Source organism: Erinaceus europaeus, chromosome 10 (assembly GCF_950295315.1).
Source record: "Erinaceus europaeus chromosome 10, mEriEur2.1, whole genome shotgun sequence".
NCBI classification, from domain to species: domain Eukaryota; kingdom Metazoa; phylum Chordata; class Mammalia; order Eulipotyphla; family Erinaceidae; genus Erinaceus; species Erinaceus europaeus.
Genome location: NC_080171.1, coordinates 1,005,560 through 1,026,807, shown reverse-complemented (window position 1 = coordinate 1,026,807; position 21,248 = coordinate 1,005,560). Strand labels below are relative to the sequence as shown.

Genomic DNA, 21,248 nt, shown 5'->3' with positions numbered 1-21,248 from the left:
ACATCAGCAAATGTAAAACCAAAGATCACCTGACCATCTCAGCAGATGCAGGAAAGCCTTTGACAAGGTCCAACACCATCTCACGACTAAAAAAACAATTATGATAAATAAAGTGGGGTGTAGATGGGAAATTCCTCAAACTACCTGAATGTAGACAGTAAATCAATAGCCAACATCATACTCAATGGTGAAACACGGAAAATGCTTCTTTTCTGAGGCACAAGGCAGGCTGCCCAAGAGCATCACTACTACTCAGCATTGTCTTGGAAGTCCTGGCCTTTGGAACTAGGCGAGAGAGAGGAATCAAGGGATACAGGTTGGAGGGGAAGAAATGACACCGTCTCTACTGGTGGGCAATATGGCTGCACACACAACGCCCCAGGGAGTCCAGAAGAAAACTCTTGACCATCACTGCACAGCACAGCAGAGTGGCAGGCTCCAAAATCAATATGCAAAAGTTAATGGCGTTCCTCTATGCAAACCCCAATTCAGAAGAAGAAATGATACAGAAATCAGCCCCCTTCACCATAGAAGTAAATAACAAATATCTGGGAATAAAGCTAACAAAGGAAGGGGAAGACTGCTACACTGAAAAGTGAGCTATGAATCACACTTTACCTCTCTAAGTCACACCTATTACTTCCAAGAGTCCTTTGGCTTTTGTTTGTTTGTTCTGTTGTTGTTGTATTTTTTTTAGTTCAGAGGGGTGCATTGGATCGACCTTCCCGTTGTGCATCCCGTGAGTACCCATTCATTGGGGAAACTGACGATCCTTCTTCCTAGCCGACTGAATCCACATGGATCCCAGTCACTTTCAAAGCCAGCAACAAGCTCCTGACAGCTTTCAAGCTGTTGGTCCTGCTCTTTGAGTCCACCCTGTCCAACGCTTGACGTCTCGTCACCCAATCTGGTCCCCTACGCCTACACTGAACTTCTCTGTTCCAGACTCTTGGAAACAGAGTTGGCAGTCAGCTGAGGTAAAGAACAAACACCTCATCACAGACCCCTACAAGCGTCAACCCGGCTTTGACCTAGCACGTTATGATCGGGCCCTCCTCAATCGCTATCGAACAGGCCATGGCCGATGCGCCGCTATGTTCCATCGCTGGGGAGCCAGAGACGACCCAAACTGCCCCTGCGGCTACAGACAGACTATGACCCATATAGTCAACGACTGCTACCTCTCCAGATTCAAAGGAGGTCTCGAAACTTTACATCAGGCTCAACCTGACGCTGTTGACTGGCTACGGAAGAAGGGCAAACGCTAGAAGAAGAAGAAGTTCAGAGCCCTCTGGTCATCTCCCCCCAACATTTCTCCCCTCTGGGAGCAGGGACCCAGGATCATTATGGGGAGCAGAAGGTGGAAGCTCTGGCTTCTGTAGTTGCTTCTTGGCTGGACATGGGTGTTGGCGGGTGGATCCACACCCCCAGCCTGTCTCTGTCTGTCCCTAGTGGGGCAGGGCTCTGGGGAGGGGAGGCTCCAGGACACATGGGTGAGGGCGTCTGCCCAGGGAAGGCAGAATGGTATCATGGCAGCATCTGCAACTTGGTGGCTGTGGCTTGGTGGGGTTTTAAAGAGATCCTGATCAGATTTTGTTGAGTTTTCAGGTGATGTTTGTTGCTTTTCCCAGTTGATCAGGGACAGCAAAACACAGCTGCTGCTGCTGCTGCTGCCCACAGCCACACCTGCAGACGTGCTCCTAACCCAGCTTGTAGCCCTTCTAAGCTGACACCAGCTCACCGCGTGAGACTTCACTCCACCTTCACGTCAGCTATCAAGCTCAGACAGAGGCCACCAAGGCCTGGGCCCCGTGGAGCCCACCGAAAATGGACGTCCTGGTGCCACTCCACTCTAAAGACCCTAATCTCATCTACTCTACTCCTTTTGGTTTCTGTTTGTTATTTGTGTCCTGCTTTTTGCTCTTTCATTCCGTGTTTGTTCATTTGTTTGTTTTTGTTTTGCCTTCAGGGTTATTGCTGGGCCTGGGTGCCTGCACTACAAATCCACTGTTCCCAGTAATGGCTATTTTTTTCTTTTTTCTTAATTTTAAGGAGATAAATTGAAAGAAGAAGGGGAGATAGAGAGGGAAAGAGATAGAGAGACAACTTCACACCTGCTTCTGCACTTATGAAGCACTGATCTCTTCAGGTGGAGAGTGGGGCTCGAACAGGGATCCTTGCATGAGTCCTTGTACTTCATACTATGTGCCCTTAACTGGATGCACTACTGCCTGCCCTCCCTGCTTTCTATCTCATTGATTTTCAGCCACCAAATTGCAGATGCTACCATGACAACATCCTGACTTCTCTGTGCAGACAACCTCACCCATGTGTCCTGGAGCCTCCCCTCCCCAGAGCCCTGCCCCACTAGGGAGAGACAGAGACAGGCTGGGGGTGTGGAGCCACCTGCCAACGCCCATGTCCCATGGAGAAGCAATTTCAGAAGCCAGAACTCCACCTTCTGCTCCCCATAAAGAATTCTGGTCCAGACTCCCAGAGGGATAAAGAACAGGGAAGCTTCCAGTGGAGGGGGTGGGACACGAAACTCTGGTGTTGGGAGCTGTGTGGAATTGTACCCCTGTTATGTCACAGTGTTCTTAATTACTATTAAACCACTAATAAAAGTAATAATAAATAAGAAATAAAAAAATGAAAGTTCTTTGCAAATAGTTGTCGCCACATATCAGTAAATAGAAGGTCTCGAAACTTTACATCAGGCTCAACCTGACGCTGCTGACTGGCTACGGAAGAAGGGCAAACGCTAGAAGAAGAAGTAAATAGAAGCAGCCCACTGGCCAGTTTATGGCCTCCAGAGCCTATATCCAGTATTTGAAGATCTGGGTACAGGAAGAATGCTTAGCAGGCAGAACTCCTGTCTTTAGCCAACTTCTGCAATCTTGACTTGAACTTTTCCGGTGAGGCCACTTCGTGTGGGTCTACGTGACAGCACAGGCAGAAAGGCCACTCAGGAGGATGAGGCGGGTTTCTCCCAGGCTAGCTGCAGTAGTTAGGACGATGAGCCATGCTCAGGGCTGGTCACCGCACAATGGCCCCTGGCTCCGAGGAGGCACTGGGCCAGAACTCGGAAGAGCTGTGCCGTCAGCTTGACGACGTGCCTGAGCGTGGGCCTGCCAGCCACAGAGCGGGCTTTGCAGGCTGGCTATGAGCTACATCACTGGTGAGCTCTGAAGCGTAGGCCTGCTCTGTCCATTCAGACAGTCATTGCCCAGTGTCAGTGAGGCATATTAGTAGGGCGTTTCTGGCATTGCCCAAGTCTCTATTGAACAGTACTGACAAACTGCACACCGGAAATTATGAACTGAGTAAAAACTGTTGTTTTTAAACTAGAATAGAAGTAAGACTGATTTCCTCTACAAAATATAGTTTCCCTAGGCGACTTTTATTGTGGCAAAGTATCACTCAATGTATACAAACAATCTGTGTAATAGTGTTATTATTGTTGTTTAGAGACAGAGAGAAATTGAGAGGGGAGGGGGCGATAGAAAGGGAGAGAGGCAGAGAGACACCTGCAGCCCTGCTTCACGAAGCTTCATGAAACTTCCCTCTGCAGGTGGGGCCCCGGGGATTGAACGCAGGCAATGTGAACACACTGTAATGTGTGCACCTGACCAGGTGAACCAGCACCTGGCCCCAACAACGTGTACCAGTAAGAATGAAAATAAAGCAAGATTCAACTCCGCTCGAACTAGATGCAGGTGCACTGCCTTATCCCCAACAACGTGTAACAGTAAGAATGAAAATAAAGCAAGATTCAACACCGTTCAAACTAGATACAGGTGCACTGTCTTATCCCCAACAACGTGTAACAATAAGAATGAAAATAAAGCAAGATTCAACTCCGCTCAAACTAGATGCAGGTGCACTGTCTTATCCCCAACAACGTGTAACAGTAAGAATGAAAATAAAGCAAGATTCAACACCATTCAAACTAGATGCAGGTGCACTGTCTTATCCCCAACTGAATCTGAGCAGCTAGAGACTCTGAAGTCGTAAATACAGGCTGAGTTTTTCCTCCACGTTTAACAGCAGCAATTATACGGCTGGTACTGCAGGAAGACAAAGTCCAGGCTCCAGGAAGATACGGCAATTCACAGTACAGAGCCCTGGGGGTGGGGTGGGGTGTGACTTCTCTTAACACAGGGCTGTGTTCCAGCCGGGGGTAGCACATGGGACTTGTGTTCTCAGGCTTTGGGTCTGATCTGGGTACTACATACTCCAGAGTGGTATTCTGGCTTCTGTGTCTTTCTTCTCCCTCTTTACGGTGTGAAACTTGCCTTATCTCACATGGAATACATAAGCTATGTCTTTTTTTTTTCTTTTTTAATGATGTTATTTATTTATTAATGAGAAACATAGGAGGAGAGAGAAAGAATCAGACATCACTCTGGTACATGTACTGCCGGGGATTGAACTCAGGACCTCATGCTTGAGAGTCCGATGTTTTGTCCGCATAAGCTATGTCTTTAAACTGGATGTGTCCATCACAGAGAGGATCCTCACTCTGAGATTCTGTGGGGCCACTTGGAGTTTCTATAGAATGAGAACTCCCTGGTGCTCAACAGGAAAGCATAGTACAGAGGCCCAGCATCACAGAACCTCGGACTGAGAGCTGCCCTGGAGTCTCGTAGGCCAGCCGTACACTCCACACCACGTCCAGGAGAACTGGGGGTGCACCTGTGTCTCAGGTGTCTGCAAGACTGAGGCCAGCAGAGCAGCACCCAGTGCTCCTGGACTCCACCCTCTGGAGAAACTCAATATTCTGGTGAAAAGATGGTGTCACTTTGTGAAAAAAAAACACTCTGTGTTGCTAAAAAGAGATCACATATGGGAGCTGGGTGGTAGCACGGCAGGTTAAGCACAGGTGGCACAAAGTGCAAGGACCTGCGTAAGGATCCTGTTTCTAGCCCCCTGCTCCCCAGCTGCAGGGGAGTCACTTCACAGGCAGTGAAGCAGTTCTGCAGGTATCTGTCTTTCTCTCCCCCTCTGTCTTCCCTCCTCTCTCCATTTCTCTCTGTCCTATGCAACAATAACAGCTATGACAATAATAACAACAACAACAACAACAACTGTAACAAGCACAACAACAAGGGCAACAAAACGGGAAAAATGGCCTCCAGGAGCAGTGGAATCGTAGTGCAGGCACCAAGCCCCAGCAATAAACCTGGAGGCAAAAACAAAATAGTTCAAGCAAGCAGCTATCCCAGAGCACAGTTTAACAGACTTTCTGACTTGGAAAGGAAGCTTACTTCTATCGGACAGAAGATCTGAAATATCTCTATATTTCAGTCTATACATATATTCTTACATTTACTAGCTACATAGTTCAAAGCCAACTTTCGAAAGCAAACTCTCCCAGCAGGTACAGATCCACAGGTAGGCATGTGGCCAAGCACAGACAGACAGGTGAGGGGGCCTGGGAGCTGGTGTGTGCATGCATGTGTGTGTGTGCATGTGCATGTGTGTGCATGTGCGTGTGTGTGTGTGTGCGTGTGTGTGTATGAGTGTGTGTGTGTGTGCGTGTGTGTTCATGTGTGTGTGTATGAGTGTGTGCGTGTGTGTGGGTGTGTGTGCGTGTGTGTGCGTGTGGATGTGTGTGCGTGTGTGCATGAGTGTGTGCATGTGTGTGCGTGTGGATGTGTGTGAGTGTGTGTGTGTGCGTGTGCATGCATGTGCGTGTGTGTATGTGTGTATGTGTGTGTGAGTGTGTGTGCGTGTATGTGTATGTGTGTGTGTATATGTGTGTATGTGTGTGCGTGTGTGCGTGCGTGTATGAGTGTGTGTGCGTAAAGGCCACCACAGAGCTTGATGATGACGCACGGTAAAGAGGTGTTCCCTCTGTGAACAGGGAGCAAAGGGAGCATTTCAATTTGGAATCAAACACGAGAAGACATGGAGAAGCTGCTGACTCCTAGGACGCCCAGGCTGCCGCAGGCTGCATGGGACCTGTTCACCTGAGGTGGCGGCCGAGATCAAGGACAGCCTTGGGGAATGTGCCCATGAACCTGAAGTTTGCGTGCTCTCTCCCAGTCCTTTTTAAAATGATTTAATTTGTTTATTAATGGATAGAGACAGAAATTTAAGGAGGAGGGTGAGATAGAGAGGGTGAGAGACAGAGAGACACCTGCATCCCTGCCTCACCACTCCTGAAGCTTCCCCCCTGCAGGAAGACTAGGGGCTTAGGCATACAGATAGTTTAAAAAAAAAGTTAACTAACAAAAAAGACTTACTTGATCATTATCATTCAAGAATTTAAATGGAACAAAAATAATAAAAGAAAATATCTATACCTGCATGCTTAGCTAAATAGTTAAAGACTATTTTTCATATTGAATAGAATGTTCACACTGGGAAAATGAAGAGTCATAATATTTCAAAGTTTTTAAGACAAGTATATGTCAGTCATATGTAGCTTCAGCAAATAGAACAAAGTCACCAAATGACCATAATAGAAAGATAGTGGATAAACATGAAAGATAAAGTCACTGTTGTGGTCAATAAGATACAAAAAGTTGGGTTTAATCTCTTGAATGACCAAAGAAATGAGGATAACCTGACCTCCCTGGCAGACGCCCTCACCAGTGTGTCCTGGAGCCTCCCCTCCCCAGAGCACTGCCCCACTAGGGACAGACAGAAACAGGCTGGGGGTGTGGATCCACCTGCCAACACCCATGTCCAGCGGAGAAGCAATTCCAGAAGCCAGAACTTCCACCTTCTGCTCCCCATAAGATCTTTGGTCCAGACTCCCAGAGGGATGAGGAACAGGGAAGCTTCCAATGGAGAGGGTGGGACACGAAACTCTGGTGGTGGGAACTGTGTGGAATTATACCCCTCGTGTCCTATGGTCTTGTTGATCCTTCTTAAATCAATAAAAGAAAAAAGTCCACATAAATTGGAAAACGATCAAATTGTTGATAGGAGGGAAAGCACAGATTTAAAGCAGAAATTCACTGGTGAGTCAAGTTTCTGCCTCAAGCAGTGAGAGAAAATCAGGAACCAAAGTGATTAGAGTGAGGAGCAGAGACACAGAGCTGAGCATCTGGCAGTGAGGTTCAAAGGCAGGAGTCGACATGAAAATGTCTCAAGCGCATAAATGAAGGCCCAGAACCCAGAAGTGACAGGAGTGAGGTGAAGCCATATTCAGAGAGAGGCCGATGTGAATGCATGAGCCCTGGAACACAGTTCTCAGCCGCTGTTTGCAGATCCACACAGAACCATGAGCTTTCTGGAACAGCACGAGACTAGAAAACTCTCTGGTTCCAGACTTGCACATCAAGCTTCGTAGAGCACACACTAACAGAAAAAGACACGGCCTTTGACTCACACACATACACACACACACACACACTCACACACACATTCACACACCCTCACACACACACATACACACACTCACACACACAGACTCACTCACACACACACATACACACTCACACACACATACACACACTCACACACATACACTCACTCACACACACACTCACACATACACACACACTGACACACACACACACTCACACTCACACACACTCACACACAACACATATACTCACACACACACTCACACACACATACACACACACACACTCACACACACACAAACACACACTCACACACATACACACTCACACTCACACACACGTTTTAGATATTGAAGCGTCACTTTTATTTGTTTAGAGCTCCCAGCTGGGGAGATGGTGAAGCAGCCTGCCATCCAGGGGCCCAGGCTCAAGTCCTGGCAGAACTGCAAGCCAGAGCACAGCTCTGCTCTCTCTCTCACCTGAATAAAAACAGATCTTTATAAAACATGTGAATCTTAGAGTCTATGTAATGTCTGTGAGACGGCTGGGGTGCTTACTGCTAAGGAGAGGACTTCTGCCATCCTGACTATGCAGAGCACTGGGCAGGGCTGGGGGAGCCTGGGTCCTGGTTATACAGAGCACTGGGCAGGGCTGTGGGAGCCTGAGTCCTGGTTATGCAGAGCACTGGGCAGGGCTGGGAGCCTGGGTCCTGGTTATGCAGAGCACTGTGCAGGGCTGGGGGAGCCTGGGTCCTGGTTATACAGAGCACTGCGCAGGGCTGGGGGAGCCTGGGTCCTGGTTATGCAGAGCACTGCGCAGGGCTGGGAGCCTGGGTCCTGGTTATACAGAGCACTGGGCAGGACCAGGGAGCCTGGGTCCTGGTTATACAGAGCACTGTGCAGGGCTGGGGGAGCCTGGGTCCTGGTTATACAGAGCACTGGGCAGGACCAGGGAGCCTGGGTCCTGGTTATGCAGAGCACTGGGCAGGGCTGGGGAGCCTGGGACCTGGTTATGCAGAGCACTGTGCAGGACTGGGGGAGCCTGGGTCCTGGTTATGCAGAGCACTGCGCAGGGCTGGGGAAGCCTGGGTCCTGGTTATACAGAGCACTGCGCAGGGCTAGGGAGCCTGGGTCCTGGTTATACAGAGCACTGCGCAGGGCTGGGAGCCTGGGTCCTGGTTATACAGAGCACTGGGCAGGACCAGGGAGCCTGGGTCCTGGTTATGCAGAGCACTGGGCAGGGCTGGGGAGCCTGGGTCCTGGTTATACAGAGCACTGCGCAGGGCTGGGAGAGCCTGGGTCCTGGTTATACAGAGCACTGGGCAGGACCAGGGAGCCTGGGTCCTGGTTATACAGAGCACTGGGCAGGACCAGGGAGCCTGGGTCCTGGTTATGCAGAGTACTGTGCAGGGCTGGGAGAGCCTGGGTCCTGGTTATACAGAGCACTGGGCAGGGCTGGGGAGCCTAGGTCCTGGTTATGCAGAGCACTGGGCAGGGCTGGGGGAGCCTGGGTCCTGGTTATACAGAGCACTGCGCAGGGCTAGGGGAGCCTTGGTCCTGGTTATGCAGAGCACTGGGCAGGGCTGGGGGAGCCTGGGTCCTGGTTATACAGAGCACTGCGCAGGGCTGGGGAGCCTGGGTCCTGGTTATACAGAGCACTGCGCAGGGCTATGGGAGCCTGGGTACTGGTTATGCAGAGCACTGCGCAGGGCTGGGAGCCTGGGTCCTGGTTATACAGAGCACTGCGCAGGGCTGTGGGAGCCTGGGTCCTGGTTATGCAGAGCACTGTGCAGGGCTGGGGGAGCCTGGGTCCTGGTTATACAGAGCACTGCGCAGGGCTATGGGAGCCTGGGTACTGGTTATGCAGAGCACTGCACAGGGCTGGGAGAGCCTGGGTCCTGGTTATACAGAGCACTGGGCAGGGCTGTGGGAGCCTGGGTCCTGGTTATGCAGAGCACTGTGCAGGGCTGGGGGAGCCTGGGTCCTGGTTATACAGAGCACTGTGCAGGGCTGTGGGAGCCTGGGTCCTGGTTATACAGAGCATGCGCAGGGCTGGGAGAGCCACGGTCCTGGTTATACAGAGCACTGCGCAGGGCTGGGGGAGCCTGCGTCCTGGTTATGCAGAGCACTGCGCAGGGCTGGGGGAGCCTGGGTCCTGGTTATACAGAGCACTCCGCACGGCTCGGGGAGCCTTGGTCCTGGTTATACAGAGCACTCCGCTGGGCTGTGGGAGCCTAGGTTCTGGTTATGTAGAGCACTGTGCAGGGCTGGGGGAGCAGGGGTGAGTGGGGAGGGAGGCAGATGTCCTGCCAAGCTGCATCTCTGGCAGGAGGTGAGGACAGGCTGCCTGGAGCAGCCTCAGTTCTGATTCCCAGAGGCAGAGCGGCAGCGTCCAGGATAAGCAAAGTGTGATGACTTGCGAAGCACCTATCCTAAAATACCTTAAACAAACACCTTACCCTGCAGTCACTGCCGCCCGCCGAGGGCAAGCTGACCCTCAGTGCAACCTTTCTACACCCGGGGTAGGGTGGTCAGCGCAAAAAGGAACCAAGCAGGGAATTTCCGTGCCTCGGGAACGTGGAGACCACCTCAGACACAGGGTAGGGTCTGTGTCCCTGTGTGCAGTGTCCTGGAACCAGAAACCACAGATGTAATCTCTAATCTGTGCAGGAAGGAGCGTGCAGACCACAGGCTTCCGTGCGACCGTGAGTCCCTGTCAGGCATCAGCTGAGGACAGGGCCGCGTGTGGCTTACTGCCACCAGCTCCTCCCTCAGCAGGACCTGACTGAACGGGCACAGGGAGCAAGCCTGCCAAGCACCATAGGAAGACTCTTCTGCTTTTGCTTTGCAAACTCACGGAGACAGACATGTAAACACCAAGTCAGCAGGTTGAGGGAGCACTCTGTCTCTAGCAGCCCTACCAGCTGCAAAGCTAAGAGAGTCTACACCTGCAGATAATAAACTTCAAAGCAACCGCAAGCCATTATGGCATTAGTGTATGTGTGTGTGTGTGTGTGTGCCTGTGTGCCTGTCTGTGTGTGTGTGTGTGTGTGTCTATCTGTGCCTGTCTGTGTGTGCCTGTGTGTGTCTGTCTTTGTGTGTCTATATGTCTGTCTGTGTGTGCCTGTCTGTGTGTGCCTGTCTGTGTGTGCCTGTCTGTGTGTGTGCCTGAGTGTGTGTCTATCTGTGCCTGTCTGTGTGTGCCTGTGTGTGCCTGTGTGTGTCTGTCTTTGTGTGTCTGTATGTCTGTCTGTGTGTGTCTGTGTGTGTGCCTGTCTGTGTGTGCCTGTGTGTGTCTGTGTGTGTGCCTGTCTATGTGTGCCTGTGTTTGCCTGTCTGTGTGTGTGTGTGTGTCTCTGTGTGTGTCTGTCTTATGTGTTGTCTGTGTATTTATATCTGTCTGTGTGTCTGTGTGTGTCTATCTGTGTGTCTGTATATATGTGTCTGTCTGTGTATATGTGTGTCTGTCTGTATATGTGTGTCTGTCTGTGTGTCTGTATGTATGTGTATATGACTGTGTGTGAGTGTATTTGTGTGTATCTGCGTGTGCTTCTGTATGTGTGTTTTTGTGTCTGTGTGTGTCTGTGTTCAATGGGTCAACTGTAGTTTATTTTAGCTTTAAACTTTTGCAGAATGCCCTAATACACTTTAAAATGTGATGTTCAACATGTGTGTGTGTGTGTGTGCCCTTTTTCTCCCAGAAATGTGTCTGCCTGGGAAAATGTTCTCTTTGAAAAGAGAGTGGCGTTGGCAGCCATGCAGCTGCCGTTACCCCCATGGTTACAGACAGAGCATACCTTTCTTGGAGATGGAAGACCAGTTCTGATGCCTCACTGAAAAGTCACCACTGGTGCTTCACGAATAGTTCAAGGCCACAGAAATCTCACTCTGGACACCACCAGGTAACACCTGGAAGACTTCACCTTCTTGATGAAGTCTTGAGTTTGAGACAAACAGATAGAACTGAGGTGATTAAACTAAGTGAAATAAGAGATGTGGAGTGCAGATAACTAAAGGAAATTTACTGGCAAAAAGGGGGGGGAGGCACCAAACTACCAGACTGTGAGAGAAAAGGTGGTCGTGAGAAGGCTGGGTGTGGGGGAGCAGAGGGCTTGGTGGTGGTGAGCTGACTTCCGCCACCACAAATAGACAGAAAACCACATCCCTGACGGCTTCCTGTTTCCTAAAGTGCAGATAAGTCATCAATGACTTATCATCCTCTTTCACGAGGGCCCTGGATCCCTCCCGTCTGTGACAGAGCCCAAGACAGCATTGTAAACACAGGTCCCTCTGGTGATGGATGTGAACCGATGGGTGGGGACTGGCGCCTGGCCGTGGGTGCCAACGGGCTGTGCTCTGACAGCCACGGGTCAGACTCCCCTCCCGCTGCTCCCAGTCCAAAAGGCGGGAGCGAAACAGCCAGTGCCATTTGCTGAGCCGGCGTCAGAACCATGTGCTCATCATCCCTCCTTTTCCTGCTGGTTCAAACCTGTTCCCAAAGGGGAAGGAAGGGCGGCGACAGGCACGTGACAGGAGTGAGCTGAGGGCAACAGCCAGAGGAATCCACGCCTCACACTCCATCCTAGAGGCTGCAGGGAAGAGCTGAGAAAGTGCTTCCTTTGGAAGACCTGACAGAGGAGAGCAGAGGGAGGAAGAAACCAATGCTCAGGCTCAGGCTGCAGCAGGGAGGCTGTGCTGACCCGTGGAGAGAGCTGGAGAGAGTCCTGCGGCTACGCCCAGGTTCTGATTTTTCAAGTCTTCTTAAGAGATTGATGAGGCTAGAAGAATGTTTTTGCCCCAAAAAAGCAAATGCAAACAGCTGATATCTGCACTGGCAGTGATAAAAGCAGTGAAATCTGAGTTATTCCTTCACACCTTGAGGTGAAGAACAGAGTCATTTTCTCAGCGGAGGGAGCAGTCCTGATACTGAGCATGAAATGTGTCCATACGGTTCTTTCTGCTGTTCTAGGTCCTAGTTTTAAAAAAGCTACACTTTATTCTCGTTCCAAACACAAATGCCAACTACAGACAAAACATCCTACCACAAAACTAAATCTGAAAATGCCCAGAGCCAACGAATCCATAAAAAAAAAAAAAAGAGATTAAATTCCAAACCAACATGGTAAACAGAGAAGTGGTGACCCTTGCAATGTGGGGAAATGAATCTAATGAATGTGATCTTGAAAGAGCTTCAGAGACTCCCCTCTCCTTCCTGCCGTGACGGCCCATTGCAGACTCTGAAACAGCTCTGCTGTTCACAGACCTGTGAGATACAGAAAAGTGGTTTCTCCTCAAGTAAGATTTAACTCTGGACACAGACAGTAACAGCAGAGCCATTTAAACTACCGAATACGGAGCCACAATCTGTCAAACATTTACTATTACAAGGGGATCAATACAAGTAGAATTGCTAAACGACTTTCCAAATTGCTCTATCTTGATACCAATGACTTTAAAAAGGCATTTTGTTGAGTCATGGTGCTACAAAGGACATTAAAGTTCATCTGATAAGCATCTCAGCCCACACCATCCTATCGTACAAACAGCTTAGTCATCCAGCAATCTGCCAAGACAGCGACTTCACATATTTGGATGTCGGGCATCCATTCTGCCCTCAGCCGATCACCCAGCCTAGCCTGCCGTCTTCAGACGGCCCGGCCACGCACGACAGTCCCCGCTACGCACGACAGTCCCCGCTGACTGGGGTGATCTGCACTCATGTGCAGTCCCTGCTCTCGGTGCAGTTATCCAGCCCTCCGCCTGCGCTCCCCGTGTCCACTAGGCCTCAGTCCAGATCAAATGCCTGGCCCACTTCTGCAAGTCCCCGCACTCCAGCCGGCTGCCTCCCATGCTCCTTTCTACTCATCGACCCTTCGACATCTAGATTCTGATTCTACTCACAGCCCCGAGATCCATGGGAAAATAATGAAATATTTTTTTCTCTTCTTTCTCTCTGCTCTCGCTTCTCAGGATGCCTCTTTTGAGCCATTAGCCCTCAAAGTAAAAACCCTAAGTTCCACGTCCACCATGAGAGATCAGTGCACACCAAACAGGAGGTCTGGCAAAGCTCTGCCCTTCTGTCCCCGAGGGGACCCTCACTGCAGTGACCTGAGTCATCTCGTCTCCCAGACACCCTCAGGCCTGCCCATGACACTCATTCCAGCCGATGTCTCTGGGCCGGGATGCACATTGGACTCACAGGGTAGCAGCCCGTCTGCTCCCAGAAGAGTCCACTGCTCTCAAAAGGAGCGCTGTCTGCCCAGTAACTGGAATGTCCTCCCAGGTGATGCTTCAAACCAGATAAAGTAGGGTCACCGGCCAAGAGGACTCAGTCCACTCGCGTGCTTTGTAACGACCAAATCCAGAGTCCTTCTCTGAGGTGTTTCTTCACGCCTGAGCAGTCTAGAACGGTTTCTGCCCCTGAAATGCCACCGGTGCCCACGTGCCCTCCCCACCCCTCGTGTCCCTCAAGAGCTGTGTGTGGACACCTAGCCCCACTCCCCCTGAGTCTGCTCTTATCAGGCACAGGATATTTCTACTTTATTTTACTTTATTTTTAATCTTTATTTATTTTCTATAGAGGCAGAGAGAAATCAAGAGGGGGGGAGAAGACAGAGAGGGAGAGAGACAGAGACACACCTGCAGCCCTGCTTCACTGCTTGTTAAGCTTTTCCCCCTGCAGTTGGGGACCGAGGGCTTGAACCCAGGTCCTTGTGCACTATAGTGTGAGCACTTAACCAGGTGCGCCATCTGGTCCCTTCAGTCATAAGATTCCGATTCTCCCAGAGCCCTGCCCCACTAGGGAAAGAGAGAGGCAGGCTGGGAGTATGGATCGACCTGCCAACACCCATGTTCAGCGGGGAAGCAATGACAGAAGCCAGACCTTCCACCTTCTGCATCCCACAGTGACCCTGGGTCCATGCTCCCAGAGGGATAGAGAATAGGAAAGCTATCAGGGGAGGGGATGGGATACAGAGTTCTGGTGGTGGGAACTGTGTGGAGTTGTGCCCCTCTTATCCTATGGTTTTGTCAGTATTTCCCCTTATAAATAAATAAATAAATAAATAAATAAATAAATAAATGACATTCAGAGGTCGCCCCCAAAAAAGACTCCTTAGAGAAACCATCAGTTAAAAGCAGTGTCTCTTTGAAGGTAACAACTTGTTTTGTCAGGAATCTCCTGGGACTAGGCAGTGGCACATCTGGTAGAATGCACATGAAAGGACCCATGTTCAAGCTCTGCATCTCCACCTGCAGGGGAGCTTCACAAGCAGTGAAGCAGGCCTCTCTCTTTCTGTCTCGCCTCTCTATTTATCTTCCCCTTCCCTCTCAATTTCTGGGTTTTTTTAACCAAAACATACAAACAAACAGATAAATACATCTGAAAGAAAGAAAGAAAGAAAGAAAGAAAGAAAGAAAGAAAGAAAGAAAGAAAGAAAGAAAGAAAGAAAAAGCAGTATCTCTAGAGTAAGGTCTATCTCGGTCTGAACGGTGTCTTCCTCAGAGGAAATGTGGACACAGAAGCAAACTCATGTCAAGACACATGGAGAAGACGGCCGGCCGCAGCAGGGGAGAGGGGACAGGAGAATCAGCGGGAGACGCCTATGTCACCTTTAACATCCACAGTGAGGACCCCGGCTGGCTGGCGCCACCCTCCTGTGGGACACACACACTCACATGCCCTCAGTCAGCGTCCTCACAGACACTCCCCAACACCCTTCCCTCCCACTCACCTACCCAGCAACAACCATTCTCCTGCGGCAATCCCTCTCACACCAGCTCCTCTAAACCTGCAATCATAATCTTCATGTGGGTCCTAATTATCTCCTCTGGGACGGTCCAGTTCCTCTTCTGATCATGTAGGCAATCACCTCTCGGGGCCGGGGGACGGCGCATCTGGTTGAACGCACATGTTATAGCGTGCAACGACCCGGGTTCAAGCCCCCCCGGTCCCCATCTGCAGAGGGAAAGCTATAGGTGTCTCTGTCTCTCTCCCTCACTATCTCCCCCTTCCCTCTCAACTTCTGGCTGTCTCTGTCCAATAAATAAAGATTAAAAAAATGTTTAAAGGGGCCACTGGTTACATACCTGGTTAAGCACACACAGCACTAAGCACAAGGACTCACTCAAGGACCTGGGTTCAAGTCCCCAGGTTCAAGTCCCTGGTCCCCACCAGCAGTGGGGAAGCTTCACAAGCAGTGAAGCAGGTCTGCAGGCGTCTTTCTTTCTATCTCCCTCTCTATCTCCCCTCCTCTCTCCGTCTCTCTCTGTCCTATGAGATAAAATGGAAAGGCCACCAGGAGCAGTGGATTCATAGTGCTGGCATGGAGTCCCAGCAGCAACCCTGGAGACCAAAATAAACAAGTGAAAGAATGAGAGAATGCATAAACGGATGTGGAGAGAAAGAAATCTCTGCAAAAGCAAGCTGTTTTCTCTTCGCTATCAGCAGGCCCTGGTCTGCACTGCCTCCTGCCCCGCATCAAGCACGGCAAGCCGCGCCCTCCCAGTGCAGCCACCGCCCCGGCCCTGTGACTAAGCTCCAGCACTTTGGACTCCCTGAGCACAGTGCTAACCCACACAGCATGCCCTTGGCACTTCCCGGAATGGCCTCCCTTGTCCAGACTGTGTCTGGCAACGCCTCCTCACCCCTCCAGCTCCAGCTGCAGCTGCAGCACCAATGCTTGTCAGTGGAAGCTTTCAGCCCTGCCCTCCAGCTGAGCTCTATCCCTCCTTGTCCCTCTGAGACTGCGCACTCAGAAACACCGAGTGTCACCGAGCACAAGTACCCATCAGAACCAGCCAGGCATCAGACATGCAGGAAGCCCCTAGTGAACACGGCTTTACTCCAGCAGAACACAGACGCCACAATCGCCCTAACGTCCATCACAGACGCCGGCCCCTGTGTTGCCCCAAGACCTTCCACTGGACAGACAACATGCACGTGGGGCTGGCCACAATCGCCCTAGCATCCATCACAGACGCTAATATGCAGGTGGGCTAAAGGTACTGTCTGGGGAGTTGGGAATAGGACTAGAAAGCTGGGTCAGGGAAGAGAGTAGCCCCCAGTTATGGGAAATGTATATCAGTATCATTAACTGTAAACGCCATCGCGCTGATCTGGAGCCCATGTCTGTTCATATTCGGCACAGGAGCCTGTGTGATCTGCATCCCTGTAGTCTGAGCTCGCAGTCCATGGTCACAGCTGGGACATTCAAGCTGCTCTCATTTCAGGACCCGTCTTCCTCGAGTGGCAGAGTGTGCTGACCCAGTCTCCCTTCGGAGAGAGGGGCAATTTCTACCACGGTTGTTCTACATTGAGGACAAGGTCCTGCAAAGGCCCCCAAGAGGTCCTGATGGAGATGAGCAGTGACAGTGGAGAGAGGGTCTGTGAGAGCTCTAGGCCCATCATGTCTGTGTGGGATCCCAGGGCTTCCCGACTAGGGCCCCAGGTGCTGGGGTGGCCTGGCAGTGACTAAGAGTCATCACTGATGTCTGCTGGCTTCTTAGCCGTATTCAGCTTTTGGCGTCCTTACTTTGTCTGACAAGGTCAGCTTGGGAGTGACTGAGGAAGTGAAATAGGAGGTAGGTGAGGAGGTTTAGCAACAACTTGGCTAAGTACTTCATGCTGTCTTTTTCATGCTGTCTTTTTCATGCTGTCTTTTTCAGGTCTTTCTACTTGTTTGCTGCGCTTATTCGTAATGGCAAATCATTGTGCGCTTTTACATCATTATATTTCCCCTAACTTAGGGCACATGTGCGCACGTGTCTGTCTCGTGGGCCCTGGTCTACATCTAGGTGCTGTGGCTGTGTCAGGAGCGGCACCACCTGGCATGGAACTGAGGATCCTAGGAGCCGGTAACGGTCGCGCCAGAGTGCTGGAGCTGAAGGGCTGACTGACATTCCCGCCTGGCGTCTCTGGACACAGTCTGAAGTGACACGTGTCCAGGTGGTGCTGGTTGTGTTGATTAGGTTAAGCTCAGCAGATGCTGTATCAAATGGTGTGGATGGAGAGAAGCCTGCAGGAAATCGAACCCCACCCCAGAGCTTCCAGGGCTGGGAGAAATATGGGTTTCATAAAGAATCAGGAAGGTTCCTACTGTCTTCAATAGATAGTTATTATTATATCCAGGTTTTTAGGGAATTTGGTTTACTTTGAAAAATCCCATGGTTAGGATTTACTATACCATACAAGACCTTACCACAGCAATAATTCTGAACCATAATTTTAAGGAAATTATCAAGAAGCCTATGTGTCAACAACTGCTGTACTGAAATCCATGACTGCTCATAAAGTGGGGGGGGGGGGGAATCACTAAGAGCCTATAACATACCCACCCACTATCTCTCTTCACTTCTCCAAATTTAACTTCAAGTTAACTGTCTATCATGCAGTGAGTAAACTGACAGCTAGCCCATGCAGGAGTGCCTCTGTGAGCCAGCCAGAATCGTCTCTGAACACCCGCACGCTTCGCTTCTGCGTGCACCTCTGCAGTCTCCAAAGCAGTGCAAGTCTTGAGTGAGCGCCAACTGTTGTCTAGTGATGTATCTGCAGGGAGACATGACGGCCTGAAGACAGCTAGAGTCATCCCCCAGCACAACCCCTCCTGTTCTTAGGTGACGTTTGTCAAATGAGGAAAAGAAAGTCACTAACCAGAAGGCCCACCAGGTATCAAAAATAATAATAATAATAATAATAATAGTAAACACAGTAAAGACTGTCTTCCATCTGTCATTCTGCTGAGTTCGCTGTTTCCATCACTCAGCTCTTCCATGACTCTACAGACCTCCATGCACACCCCACCCCAACCCTTCAGATCTACCCAAATGTCACGTCTTTGCTGGAATTCTAAACCATCCCTAAGTCACATGCTTTCTGGGTCATCTCTGTTGGAAGTCCCTGTTCTTTTCCCCCAGGGAGACCCTCATGTTGTGCGGTCAGTCGCGCGATCATCTGTTCAAACCGTCCTGTCCACCAGACTGGCTCGCGGCTCCAGTGCTGTGCCTGCCTGCCGCTTTACTCCTAGTGAGCAGAGCACGGAGACTAGAGCGGCACAGGAGAGACCCAAGTCCACATGAAATAGCAACAGACCAGGTCAGTGTGCTCAGATCTTCTAAACTTCTAACAGCTCTTTTCAAAACGATTGTGACCAGTTCTGACTTACGGCAGAGACTGATTCCACGACCTACCGGCCCCTGCTAGGAAAGTCTGTTGCATGAACTACTGTGCTACCTCCCAGGACCTAGATCAGCTCTTTGTTTCTAATGAAAATGAACAGAATATAATAAAAAGAAAAATCAGAGGAAGAAAATCAGAGTGTGTGTGTGCAGTAAATACAGCACCATTGCTTTACCCCTCTCTGAAGCACCACTTCTAGCTATGGGTCACAGCAGAAAAGTCTCAGTGCCTCAATATAACTTCTCCCAAGTTCCCACTAAACAAGGGATCAGGCGGCGGCACACCTGGTTGGGAGCACAAGTTACCAGGCTCAAGACCCTGGTACCTGCTGGGACATCGGACACAGACTCTGAGCATCTCGTCCACAGTTCCTGTCCAGGCTGGGACACGGATGTAATTAGCATATGGCTGCTGAACCCAATTAGCATATGGCTGACATCAGCCAATGAGCATAGTACAAACTAAGTCAACAACTGGTTTCCTCACTAGGGAAAGAGAGAGGCAGGCTGGGAGTGTGGATCCACCTGTCAACACCCATGTTCAGCGGGGAAGCAATGACAGAAGCCAGACCTCCCACCTTCTGCATCCCACAATGACCCTGGGTCCATACTCCCAGAGGGATAAAGAATAGGAAAGCAATCAGGGGAGGGGACGGGATACGGAGTTCTGGTGGTGGGAATTGTGTGGAGTTGCTCCTCTCTTATCCTATGGTTTTTGTCAGTGTTTCCTTTTTATAATTTTTTTTTAAAAAGCATAAAATTTGGGAGTTGGGCAGTAGTGAAGCGGGTTAAGCAAACATGGCGCAAAACACAAGGACCGGCGGAAGGATCCCGGTTCGAGCCCCCGACTCCCCACCTGCAGGGGAGTCACTTCATAGGCGGTGAAGCAAGTCTGCAGGCGTCTGTCTTTCTCTCCTCCTCTCTGTCTTCCCCTCCTCCCTCCATTTCTCTCTGTCCTATCCAGCAATGACAACATCAATAGCAATAACAATAATAACTACAACAATAAAACAACAAGGGCAACAAAAGGGAAAATAAATAAATATTTTTTTAAAAGCATAAAATTTAAAGCAAAGTAACACTGAAGATTTAAAGTCCAAAGAATGCGTAAAGTTATTTTGGAAAAAACAAAAAAAGCATACAGAATTAGCAGTGTTAGTACCAAGAGAAAGGTAGAACGTACTTTCAAACACATTGGGGTTTTTTAAATTGAGGAACACATGGTCAGGAGTAAGGAAGCATTTATGTGCTTAACTTATGCCAACACACAGAAATTGCTAGAAAGAAATGGACAAGCTTATTTGTAGAGACTGAGGGACTACCACCCGCCCGTGACAGCTCAGCAGAGGCTCAGGGCACAGAGGGTGTGAACAGCACCACCACCCGCCCACCCGCGACAGCTCAACAGAGGCTCAGGGCACAGAGGGTGTGAACAGCACCACCACCCGCCCACCCGCGACAGCTCAACAGAGGCTCAGGGCACAGAGGGTGTGAACAGCACCACCACCCGCCCACCCGCGACAGCTCAGCAGAGGCTCAGGGCACAGAGGGTGTGAACAGCACCACCACCCGCCCACCCGCGACAGCTCAGCAGAGGCTCAGGGCACAGAGGGTGTGAACAGCACCACCACCCGCCCACCCGCGACAGCTCAGCAGAGGCTCAGGGCACAGAGGGTGTGAACAGCACCACCACCCGCCCACCCGTGACAGCTCAGCAGAGGCTCAGGGCACAGAGGGTGTGAACAGCACCACCACCCGCCCACCCGTGACAGCTCAGCAGAGGCTCAGGGCACAGAGGGTGTGAACAGCACCACCACCCGCCCACCCGTGACAGCTCAGCAGAGGCTCAGGGCACAGAGGGTGTGAACAGCACCACCACCCGCCCACCCGTGACAGCTCAGCAGAGGCTCAGGGCGCAGAGGGTGTGAACACACCACCACCCGCCCACCTGCGACAGCTCAGCAGAGGCTCAGGGCGCAGAGGGTGTGAACAGCACCACAGGGACTGAAGTCATAAACATACCCGTGACCCGTGCTATTTATCTGGAGAGACCGTGATCTTTCCAAGCATCAGGACACAGAGAGGACACAACTGTCCAGACCTTAGTTGTCATGATAAAATGAAAACTTTCCCAGAAATGTGTCTGCATCCAGACATCACGGTGAGCCTTCAGAGGAGCCTGACCCTCCTCCACAAGGCTGTTACCTGACCCTGTGGCTTCAAATTTTCAGCGATCTGTATTAGCACAAAACACATATAATTTTATAATATACATATATTATCGCCTCCAGAGTTATCACTGGCACTATGAATCCAGGCCTCCCCATGGCCATTTTTCCTTCTTTTTTTTTTCTTTCTATTTTATTTGATAGGATAGAGAGAAATTGAGAGCAGAGATAGAGAGAGACAGAGAGACCCCTGTGGGCCTGCCTCACAGCTCGACCATACACACAGTGTTAAAATGCACTAAATGGAGAAGGCCTCGTTAAGAAGGTTCCCTGAGTCTAGACATGGCCGTGATTACCCAGGCACAGGCATTCCATGCAGCTGGGGTCAGAGAAAGGCCTGGGAGTGGCCTTAGGCACCAAGTGGATAAGCCCGACGTGATTAAAGACGTAACTCTGCAAACACAAGCACCTAGAACTGGAGAAGCCCCAGAGACATAACTCAGAGCTCAGACAGCAGAAGCAAGCAGTTATCATTTCAAGATGATGCAACACTGCATTGTGACTAGTCTGCAAACAGTAGGCATTTA

The 21,248-nt window shown here is 50.5% G+C and overlaps 1 protein-coding gene across 4 annotated transcripts in view; it reads right to left on the bottom strand.

The window, feature by feature from the left end:
- LPAR1 (lysophosphatidic acid receptor 1) overlaps nt 1–21,248 on the bottom strand; it is a 142,547-nt gene that overhangs the window by 108,019 nt on the left and 13,280 nt on the right. Inside the window, exon 1 of one of the 4 annotated variants that reach the window (XM_060199022.1) lies at nt 15,056–15,258. The exons of the other annotated variants lie outside the window; for them this stretch is intronic. The gene's annotated coding sequence lies outside the window, so the exon portion shown is untranslated. Of the gene's footprint in view, nt 1–15,055; nt 15,259–21,248 lie in introns of those variants that run through there. 4 annotated transcript variants of the gene reach the window in all.